Source organism: Stylophora pistillata, chromosome 6 (assembly GCF_964205215.1).
Source record: "Stylophora pistillata chromosome 6, jaStyPist1.2, whole genome shotgun sequence".
NCBI classification, from domain to species: Eukaryota; Metazoa; Cnidaria; class Anthozoa; order Scleractinia; family Pocilloporidae; genus Stylophora; species Stylophora pistillata.
This window is the reverse complement of record NC_142524.1, coordinates 24,860,243-24,871,573: the sequence shown is the minus strand read 5'-3', so window position 1 is coordinate 24,871,573 and position 11,331 is coordinate 24,860,243. Positions and strand designations below refer to the sequence as shown.

At 39.2% G+C, this 11,331-nt stretch overlaps 1 pseudogene across 1 annotated transcript; it reads left to right on the top strand.

The window, feature by feature from the left end:
- Nucleotides 1-4,471: 4,471 nt before the first annotated feature.
- LOC148728993 (uncharacterized) lies at nt 4,472-10,247 on the top strand (annotated as a pseudogene). Its single transcript, XR_015988710.1, has 7 exons — nt 4,472-4,543; nt 5,287-5,417; nt 6,385-6,504; nt 6,868-6,978; nt 7,399-7,518; nt 7,887-8,657; nt 9,176-10,247. The product of XR_015988710.1 is annotated as an uncharacterized LOC148728993 (transcript).
- The last annotated feature ends 1,084 nt before the right edge of the window (nt 10,248-11,331 follow it).

Here is an 11,331-nt window from a genome sequence, read left to right as displayed (position 1 = left end):
CGTTGTATCGGTCTTGCCTCTACATTCCTATTCCGTTTTCATTTTCAAATTTATTGTCCATTTTTTTTCATACGACAACGACAAAGAGTTTTATAAGTAAACCGAATGTTTGGTGTACCACGCTTGTATATACAAAAACATGGTAAAGGCCGGCTAAATAAGCTCCTCCCCTCTGCCTGCTCCTAATTTTTGGTTGCTATCGCCCCATGCCTCTGCACGACTCCCTGTTGGCTAAAAAGAAATTTGAAAAACTACTATGCAGGACGCCTTTTTCTTTTTCATTTCAGTTACCCTCTACAATTCTTTATAAGTATGTTTCGTGTTGAGATTTGGAGCAAACTTTCTCCGCTAACCCGGCTGACCTGGGCTTCACGAGGGATCACGAAGTTTATGAGGTGTGGCCTGAATGTCATCAAAACAACCACTGGGCAAATACATGGGACGCAAGTGTTCTCTGTTAAAAACAATACAGATGTGGTTTGACAACAACGGTGTTTAAGGAGGCTCGGAAAGGTTTTCCGTCGCCGTGGTGTTTTTGAAACGATGACAGGTTACAAGAAAAGAGCTTAATCGTGTGGGCAAACTATAAAAATCTTTGCAACTATATTGTTGGGCAAGACGTAAGGTCCACAAACAAACACTCAAATTTTCAGTTATTGTTAATTATCTGAAAAACTAAGTCGGTTACCTACCATTTTAGTTCCTTTGTAGGAAAGCTCCCGAATTTCTTTAACTTCTCAGAAAGTATGAAACAAATTTATCTAGCAGATTTTAAGACTTCTTCCTGTACTTATAATTGATGCCAACGCGATACGAGTTCGGGAGGTCTAAAGGAACTCGCTCTAACTTTGTATACTCGATACGATTTCACTGATTTCCGCGCCAAGGGAGCAATTCATGAGTGGTCTGTGGTTACGCTCGCTAGGCAAAGAATGGGTTTGTGACTTTCTCACTCAATTGAAGAGACTCACGTCACTCCTATGAAATAGTTAAACAGAATACAGACTGCGAGCGGTTTCTTATTTTTCTTAAATATAGTGAGGTCATGCATATCCTGTGAGCATGGAGAAGCCGCGAGATTGGTGACTCGTGTGTCGCGTCTTTGCCGCTCCACGCTCTTCGGAGTTGAGCAAAGACAAGAAACTTTACCACTGATGCGATACAAGAGGTTCAATTGTTATCTCGATTATCTGAACACATTTATTTACAGTACATGGTAAAGATTTGTTTATAAATATACGAACTGATGCCAATCCTTTTTGAAACGAAATGTATTTAAAGAGAAAAAGAATATCCGGAGCAAAACAAAAGTTGTCTAGGTCTGCACTGACAAAGCATGCTTTTGCACAAAGACTAAGAATCGTAATGTATATTATGATGCTTTAATGAATATATTCGAATGTTCCCAAAAATCTTCTAATAATCTACTGATTTCACTTAGCGGCTGGTCAGCGGTTCGTTTATTAGGTAAACATGGCAATCGCTTCGTGATTGCCGTTCTTGTCGATCAGAAAATAAAAAAAACTAGGCTGATATTGCCTCGAAGATGAAGCAGTTGTATTACGTGATTCGTAATTCACATTCGAGTCGAAGCTTGGGTGACACAGGTTATTTCTTATGGTGGAATCGACGAGGGGAATTCGAACACTAGTTGTAGTGTTTGAATTGTTGGAAGAAATGGTCGCTTGGAAATGTAGGAATGGTAAGTTTAACAAACAATTGCAAAATTTACCGTTTGAATTGAAAGAAAAGTTCATTTGAATTCCTTCCGTATGTATTTCAGATGGTTTTAGATCTACCTGCTTGGTTTACATCTGTTAAGCTTCATGTTGACAAGTCCTTCAAAATGGCGGCCAAAATCAGGTAAGTTCGTGAAGTTATAAAGTTTTCCCAAAGGTCGTTCCGCAAAGTTTTTTTCTGTAGTTACCTTTTCTGTTGCGTGTTCTTCCTAGCTATGTTAGTTGGATCAGTTAAGAACGCCTCACTTTTTCAAAAATTTACCTTAAATTTTATAGGTTTTCGCGTGTGTGACTTAAGCAAATCGATAAGGTGTCATTCAAGTCTTCCTGTTTCTTTGATTGAAATGTGATGTTCACGAAGGTCGCCTTGATGAATAAGATAGAATTAATATACATGGCTGGGGTATTTGTTTTTTGCTGAGTTCCGTAGTTTTTCTTAAATTGTCCTCCAAAGTTGTCTCAAATTAAAGTCTTGAAAAGTGTCACGACAGGCCTTCGCTCGAGTGAAATTTCATTTCCGTAAAACTTTGAAAAATAAAAAGATCCGATCAAACGGAATGTGGTTTTAGTATAGCCACATGAATGTCTTACAACACACAAGAAATGAGGGAAAGTCTCGGGCAAAATCGACCGGACCGCTTTTACAAAGACACTCTCTTAACTTTGTGTAGCGATGTGCAAACTTCAATCACACGTCCATCACGATTGACCCAGGGTTAGAGAAATTTTTATTTCGTAAGGATTTTCTTTTTAATGTAACTGTCTTGCATACAGTTTTAGTTTCTGTGTTCATTTCATTCAGTTTTCAATTTGCCACATATGCGTTGAACTAAAACTTCACAAAACCGCGGTATACTAAACTGAGGTTATTACTTCTGAATTAGCGCCTGCTATCTTTGCAATAATCCAGCCACTTTAACTTAAAAGAGGAATATCCTTGGGGGAAGCTGCAGTCCTTATATTAAGTTTGGATTTGGTCAATTTTGAACAATACCAGTCCTTCCACAGTCGTTTATTAAGCGAAAAGAGTACCAAGATGAGCACACCCATAACCCCTTGCGTTGGTGCTCGTTTTTGCCCCTCGGGATTTTGACGATGATTTATGAGAGATGGAAGAGAATGGAAAAAAAAAAAAAAAAGAAGAAAGGTTCGTGAACAGGCTACAACGGCAAGCGTGTCAAACCAGGTGGGTTCCCTTTCAGGCATATCTAGTTGTAATCGAGTTCTGTGAAATATCATCAGTGGATTTTTATAGGTCGTTTATTCGTCATTGTCGATCGTCGGTTGGTCGTGTATTGTTCGTCAACTTCTCGGTCAAATTATCAATTGCCGTGCGTTTATCATAGTTCGATCACATTCGTCAACAATACTCTCTAGGCTGTGGAATTTTCTCTTCCCGATCGCCTGTTAATCGGTGCAAAGATTATTGTAGGCAAACAACGGATTCCTTGGAAGTGGCTACCTCGGAACAAACAGCAGCATTAAGAAGCTTTTGATTAATATAAAAGCTGGGAAATCAAAATCTTCGACTCTCAATATTACAATTTTGTCTTTAAAGGCTTTACTAGGCCGAAACAACTCTTACAGCTGTAGCCAGGGATAAAACTTTTTGAATTATGTTTTTAGTTTCCAGCCCAAAGAAAAAATTATTCACGTGAAAGTGAAACGTTAACTTAGCAAGATTAAATCGGGAGGATAGTTGTCTCAGGTACCAAAGATTATAGAAATGGGCCCTCAAGCTGCAAGTCATCGAAGGGAGATCGATTAGCCGGTGAACTGCCAAAAATTCATTTGACAGTTACTCTAGTTAACGCTTTCACAACAACTGAACGTTTTGCCAATTGATGACTAGCTTAGAAAAACTTAAGCAAATAACAATCTGCCCATCTAGTGACAGTCATAATTATTATCCAAGTCTTCATCCCAAGAAATGCAATCAGTTGGGTAGTTGAAAATTCAAGACTTTCAAGACTGGATAGTGCCTAACTTACCTTTGCAATTTCTGTGGAGGGATGACCTGCGATGGAGCTTCTATTCCCAGAGTTTCTATAGTTACTGTGAATATATGAAAATCATATATGTGACCTGCGATTTAAGAAATGAATATGAAAGGGATCTTCGCAGTAATGAGCACTACTTATACAGTAGTAAAAATGAGGATTAAAAAATACTGGGATTTGAACCCATGACCTCTGTGAGTACTGGTGGAGTGCTCTACTAAATGAGCTATCAAGCCAACTGGGAGCTGGTCTTTATGTCAGTTATGTTCGTTATGTAATATATTCACAGACTTCACAGTCATTGATTCATCACTTCACGTGTTTATTACGAAACAACATGTTGACTTGTTGGCTCAGTTGGTAGAGCACTGCACCGGTGTGGCACTGGTCATGGGTTCAAACCCGTACAGGCCTGAGTTATTTTCAGGCCTTATTTTCACTACCGCTTGAATCGTGCTCATTACAGCGAATTTCGCTTTCATATTCAGGCGATAGTTTTCTTTGCTGAAAAAACTTCAATTTCGTCTGTAGGTGGAAACTCGTGCCTTGAATAGAGATGGGAAAATACAGGATAATGGCTAAATTTACAATTTCTGCAGAAGAATAACCTGTAATTCAACCACAATTTCCTGTGTTTCTACGACTTGTTTCGACAGGTTACAGTTCACGTTGCCGCCGGCTGAAAAACCGGTGGTTGCATTTGTAAGCAATAAAAAATTTAGTAACATTGCCTTAAAGCCTCAATTGTTATGAAAACATGGCTGGGTGTCTGGAACGACTTAATTAACCTATAAACAATATTAGGTGAGTTCACTTTAGGCACTTGATTTGCAAGAAATGTGTTTACAAAGTTAAGAAGCCGTTAACAAACTGAAATTTTACTTCAAAAATTAGTCTAACAGCTTTTGTCTTCAAGAATAGATGTCTTCCTAACTAGAATCGAGGCAAGAAATCGACGCTCTTAGGCGAACGAAAACAAAATCTAACCAACCAAAACATGGATTGGAACCGAAGAAGCCTACTTGAAGGTTTAGGGTTCTGTATAAATTTCTCCTATGGGTCTTAACTTACTTGGATCGCTCCATCACGTTGTAGAGACAGCGGCGCATAATTAAAAAATGGATCCAGAATGAGCTACTTTAATAACGGTCGAAAGCTAAACCGCAAGCTTAACATTTTTAGATTTGGGGAACAATTAACTTCAGCATCGAATCAGTTATAACTTAAGTAAGCACTCGAGATTAAACGGTACTGTCAACGGCGCTATGAAGGCATAGCCGCTTCTCAATTTCATAAATTTGAGCTCCTATCCATTAAATTGGCTCTTGATTGATTGGTGTTTACAACAGATGATAACGTTTAAAGTGAATTTATCCGCAGACTTTATACCTTAAGAGATCTTCGGATGTAAGGCTTCCAGCGATATCCCATTATAAATATCTCATTAGTGGCACTTGTCACCATATTGTCCTGAGACACTTCTTTACTAAGAGTTTGTAGTAACGAGTTACGCAAATCGGTGAATCGAATTTCTAACAATTTAACAGGACGATGCTTTTACTTCTGAAGCTCGTGTGCGTTCTTTCAGTTGCTATTCTGTGTATGCCTCTGTTGTTGCTTTGCAAATCAGTGTCCAGGACCACGAAGAAAAAACCAAACTCACGAAGAACAAACAGCTGTAAGTATTAAACTTGAATAAGGTATGTAATCCTCGCTTGGTGAAATCATTTTGAAAGTAAACATGATGTTACGTGCACGAATGACCAACAAATGTCCGCTAACAAAGCATATATGAAAATAGACTCCCGAGTACGGTATATGGCACGCAAAAAAATGTAACAACAAGCAGTTACCCGTTTTAACTATCATTTAATTAGTTTTACATTGTCTAATTTACTCAGGTTAAAGATTAAGTTAAGCAGTTCATAAAGCAGGCTTACAATCCTTCATGCCGTGTAAGTGTTCGTCGTCTTGATCAACTTCCAATTCCAACATCCGCCGACTGAAGACCACAGCGCTCGGCTTTCTTGATTTATCGCATTCTTTCCTTGTACAAAAACTCTTCCGGAGGACTCCATAGTAAACTCTGTATTCTCTATCTTCTTCCTCTCTCGACCATCGTCTTTTTCACCTCTTTCTTCTCTCCGGATATCGCAAGGTCAAAAGGTCATAGCCTCGTCATATCATAGCTTCCAAAAGTTCAGTCAGCAAGCCACGAGGGTAAGCCCTCGGGCAAATCTCTTTTGTACTTCTCACAAGCCAGCTTTTATAAATTTACTTTAGTTATCTAGAATTTTCTATTACTATTTATAGCGTATTACAAGTTGTACTATTTTTGGAAACTGCTGAGTCACATGAAAGAAGTTTCTGTAAATATTACAGATTATAGATAATTCTAGAAAAGTCTGGGATTGCGTGACAGATTCAGTAAAAATAATCCGATCCTCATAACAATGATGATCACAATTTATATGATCCATTGGAGGACAGACGCACAAATGATATCAATATTGACAAAATCGTCTTCGTTATTACAAAAAGAATTGATTCTATGTTGCCGTGGGTCTGTACGGCAATAGACACAGAAGACGTCAAAACGAGATCAGGAAATCAGCAACATACTCACATATAACATTTTTTATTAGATGTGGAATCTTGCTTTGACCACGAACCTGAACGTTGCAAGAATTTTGAATTTTTCTGTGGAACACGATCTCAGTTCATGAGCAGAAATTGCAAGCTAACCTGCAAGATGTGTCATCCAGGTAGGTGAGCCTCAGTCGCTTCAAACTATTTTTTTATGAATTGACTCTTGAAGTCAATTCTTCCCTTGCTTTGCTCTGATATTGGTTTAGAAAGCCTGCGTCACTCGCCCGATAAATCAGAAGCTAAACTAAAACATAACTCCAATCGCGGATTGGTCACAGCGTTTTCTGAACTTTAATAAGATTCCAAGTATCTCCGTGGGTTCCCTGACATATTAATCTTAGCTTTAATTTGCCATCAAGATTTCTTCGATTTATAGTTTTACGACTCAGTATCATGATGCTGACTGTGAATCTTCAGTGATGGTTCTCGTTCTCTTTATTAGGAGGTCCATAATTGATTTTTAAATATGATTTTTCTAGGCGATTCTGTTTTCGACTTATCAAGTAAATGTGCGGTAGAGCTGGCTAAGCGCCAGGAAGAGCTTTGTGTACTAAACGAATGGACCAATGTCTGTCCTCATACGTGTAGAGGTAAGTTACCTTCTACTTTAGAAGGGATATAGAATTTTAATTGTCGGGTATGACTTCTAACTTTACCAGCTTGAGGCAGTAAAAACTCCCCACAATATTTCCACCAGGATGAATTGGTTTAGTGGATACTTTCTCGTCCTCCATGTGTTACAACCTCAGTACATTGATCTTGTTACAATGAAAAATATCACGACTTATTGTGCAGTGAAAACAAAGAAAGTGGAACCGAAGTGCAGACATTTTGCTTTGCTTACTGTCGATGTTAAGCGGCTGCTTGCATTCCCGCGAATAATTGCTTTTAAAAAGAAGTCTAAGCTATTATGGTTCTCGTCTCCTCTAAGGAAATGCTCAAAATGAAAGTGATGCAACTATTCAACCTTGTTTGTTTGTGTGTTTGTTTGTTTGTTTTACAATTTACAGAGTACATCTGCGCTGACAAGGTGCAAGATTGTGCAGACTTAGCGAGTCGTAATGGCTGCCTTTTACAACACAGGTACATGACAAAGAATTGTATGCTGACATGTGCCATGTGTACTTCAGGTATGGGTCAACTTGGACATGATTTAGTCATTATGCCGACCTTTTCCATCATTTTTCAAGGATCCAAATTGGTCAATTTGAATTCTTTAGAAGTTATGTCAAAGCTTAGTTTTATCAAGGCAGCCGAGAGGTATCTAGTGCTGATGTCCGCTCATAATGCTTGATATCATTCTACATTCAACCTTACTTTAACGTTATCATCTTTCTTACACTATCTGCACACAGAATCTTTAATAGGTGCTGATTGTAGCAGTACATGGAGCATCCAACCGCGAATAAGAATTCCTCATGGGGCGCTTAGGAAAATGATTACTTGTCTTACGTTCGCGAGGAACTATTTCGCCAATCTTAAATTTATCTCTCTTAAGGTAATACTGTGATGGACACAACCAGTGAGTGTAACCCCAAACAAGAACTTTGCCGAACTGACTGGGAATGGAGAAGTATTTGTCCACATACATGTAAAAGCTATCTTCAAAGCCAACCTCAAGGAGTTATAACCAACCAACAAGTATCGTCACAAGTCTTGCAACCCGAGGCGCAGTTAGGCGGTGCAGTGCAACCTGCGCAACCTCAACAACCAGTTGGTCAACTTCCATCGCAACAGACTCTTCAACCGCAACCGACAACCACTCAAACGCAGCAAACAGCACAACTGCAGCCGCAAGTCCAGCAGCCTGGACTGGTCAGTCAGCCCCAAGCTACTCAGGTGGGGTCGGTGGTGCAGCCTGGTCTCATGCAGCCACAAACTCCTGCTGCAGCCGCATCGCAAGTAAACCCAGGGATACAAACCAATCAAATCCAATCTCAGACTCAGATACCTCAAGTTAACCAAGCGATGCAAAATGGACAAGTACAACCTCAAGTTCAACAGACACTCCCTCAAGTGAGCCCTGTAGCACAGACTGCCCAAGGTCAGCCTCAAGTACCACAGGCAGCTTTTCAAATGAATCCAGCGGTGCAAACAGCTCAGACTCAGGCTGGAGCGCCACAAACAGCTTTGCAGAATACTCAAGTTCAGCCTCAGATGCAACAAACAGCTATTCAACCGCAAGCCCTTGCACTGCAACAACAGGTTCCGCAACCCTACGCTCTGCCAGGGGCATACCAGTATTCCAACCAGGCACAAGTTAACACGGGTAAATATGTTTTATTGTAAACACCGTATGACTCAACAAACTATATAAGATTGTAAAATAGTTTTTGAATACGGAATTTGAATATAGCAAAGTTTGAATTTCCTTTTTTCATAGGTTTTATCTGGAAGCAAAGTAGAAAATATGATTACTAGTAATTAAAAACGAGGGAATGTTAACCTCTGGTTATAACGGCCCAAACCGAAGAGTCAAAAACGAATTAAAAGATCAATTTTCTCCCACTTTCGCGTATTTAAAATTTCTTTTTTGTGTGTAAGAATTTTTTTTAAAGCCAAGGTTAACTCTGAGGTTAATTATAAGGGCTAAACTGAGACTTCATCAGGAAAATACACTGAGATGTCTTCTATAAGAAACAAAAGATAAGCGAGGTACTCGCTGAAAATGAAGAGGAAGCAATGCGTGCAGTGAATCGGTTGAGCTGCGGTTGAACTTTAGCAGCACTAAACCAGCAATCTAGTGTCCACTTTCAATCTTTCTATTAATATTGTGTTCTACCACAGGTCAGATCTATCAACCAGTCATACAACAGCCTCAGCCTGGCACAGTTCGGGGACCACCAAAAAAAAAGATGGGACCTGAGAAGATAAAACCTATCAAGGGGAATCCTGAGCAGGAGACAAGCAAGCTGGTAAAATTGACCAAAAAGCAAGACAATATTAAAGATTTTTCTACCAAGAACACTCCTATAGAGGAGGCAGGCAAAGGGAATAAAGTGGCAAAAGAAGAAGAGAATAAGAAATATGATACCGCCTCAAAAACTACTTTAGAAGAGAGAGGCAAAGGGGATAAAATGACCAAGCAGAAAGGGAATAAGAAAGATGATTCTGCCAAAGAGACTGCTGTAGAAGCGACAAGAAAAGTGAATAAAGTGGCCAAAAAAGACAATGATGGGAAAGATGATACTGCCAAAGAGACTGCTGCAGAGATGACAGGGAAAGTGGATAAAATGGCCAAAAAGAAAGACTTAAAAAAGAAAGATGATTTTTAAAGACAGTGAACATTAATTGCGGAGGTGAAGCAAAGGGAAAAAACACAAGAAGACGAGAGGAAATGAGGAAAGAACTCAGTGAAGGAGAGAAGTTAGTGAACCGCAATGTCAAAGTTGAAAACCAAAAATGTGATCAACAATTAGTGAGGCTGATCTGTATCACTGGGGAAAAATTTAGCCAGGGAAAATATGAAGCTAAAATGAACGATAGTCAAAGTTCACTACTAGATAACGTCAGCTTCAAGTCTAGAATCTGGTCCAGCCGGCTGGAAGTGACAGACACGCTAGAATCCCATGGAAATATCTTTGACATATAGAGCATGTTTAGATATTATTGAGACCCTTAGCCTGCCATGTTTTTAGGTGTATCGAGGAAGACTATGAATAAACTTGAAAATGGAATAGTTCAAACTTTTCATATTCGATGTTACAAATTGAAATAGCTGTTTCAAAAGTCAATTATTTTTTCCTTGCTCGAAAAAGTGTCAGCCAGAAAATCCACCACGAAGAAATAGGCTGAACTCGAAGGGAAAGATTTACAAAAGCATTCTGCATATTAATAAAAAAGCACAACTCAAAGCTAACTCTTCTAGATCGTCTCGCCGTATCCAATTGTACAAAAGACGCCTGAAAAAGGCCGTCGATGCCTGAATTTCTGCAATTACTCATTTTTCAATTTACCTTCACGAATCATTTCTGCACTTGAATAGTGAGTGCTGAGAACATATCTGCACAAGAGAGGGGGTAGTGAGAAGCTGTTTGTTTCAGTTTGGATGGTTTTTCCAAAGATCTTACTTCTTTATAATCTTGACACAAAAAGGTCCTGTTACTGTACACTCTTCCTTTATTTGCAAAAATGACCTGCTTTATTTTTTTGTCGATGAGAACCTTTTCATTGCCCTTTCCGGAATTCAACGGGAGACTGGGGCGGAACTTAACACGCGAAGCACCCTGGGGCTGTTTTTGGAGACGCGGGAATAGTCAGTGAATTTTAATGTTTTTCTTTATCACTTTGGCCCGCGTCTCCAAAAACAGCCCCAGGGTACTTCACGAGTTAAGTTCCTCCCCAGTCTCCCGTTGAATTCCGGAAAGACGTATTGCCGTTGTTTGATAACACAGAATGCCGGTTTAAAATCTGTATCTATTTAACTGAAAATCTCTCAGTCTTGGGTCGGTCAAATAAAGTAAATTAATAGCGCGTAACGTTTCTAACGATCACATGGAACAGAATCACTCATGCTGGAGAACACAATACACGTTGTTATATCTGACCCAGTGCTCTTATATCACGTGGTAGTAGAAGGTTTCTTTCGGATCCATATCGCTCTCTTGACTAGTCTGTTCTTTAAAATCACTTCATTATCGGTATCCAAGCGTTAAATAGCGTTTTGAATTCTAAGTCAATGAGAGAAAGGAAGCAAAACATTCGGATACTTTTGACCTCGAAATGGGCGGGCGTGTGGCTCTCAATTTATTGACCCGTGAAAAAACAAGCAATTGAAAACACGCAACTTTGACTACAATTTCAAAGTCCCTGTTTTCTTAAATTTTTTAAGCTTCGTAGTGGTAAGGATTTCTTATAGATCAATCAAATGTTCTTACCAGAAAGGAGAAATAGAAGTCAACTGATAGCAATAGAGCAGATTTTCCCCGAAATTTCGTCATTAT